Source organism: Teleopsis dalmanni, chromosome 2 (genome assembly GCF_002237135.1).
Source record: "Teleopsis dalmanni isolate 2A chromosome 2, ASM223713v2, whole genome shotgun sequence".
NCBI lineage: Eukaryota > Metazoa > Arthropoda > Insecta > Diptera > Diopsidae > Teleopsis > Teleopsis dalmanni.
This window is the reverse complement of record NC_051847.1, coordinates 240,872,182-240,872,568: the sequence shown is the minus strand read 5'-3', so window position 1 is coordinate 240,872,568 and position 387 is coordinate 240,872,182.

The window sequence follows — 387 nt, the reverse complement described above, 5'->3', positions numbered from 1 at the left end:
AAATATTGACACCTATAAATCACAAGTCAGAGTAATATTTAAAATAAATTTGTTTAAAGTATATATCTGTGAGTGTTCTTCTTTTAAAATTTTGAAAGAAAACTAAAATATTTTATACATAACCCCAAACCATTTCTTCTATTTAATAAATAGAAAGCACTACGAAGTCTACATCTGTTTACTACTCCAGCTTTAGTTTGTACTAAGATTATAACATAATTGAGTTTAATTCATGCTTATACTCGTAATGTATCTTATTTGCTTAGAGGTTAATGCCTTTAAGGATAAAGATGTAAAATTAACTACCAGATGATTTTATGCTCTGCCTAATTTTTTTTATTTCATGGTTTATTTTTCTTATTTTCTTATTTTGGTTAAGGAAAGTAA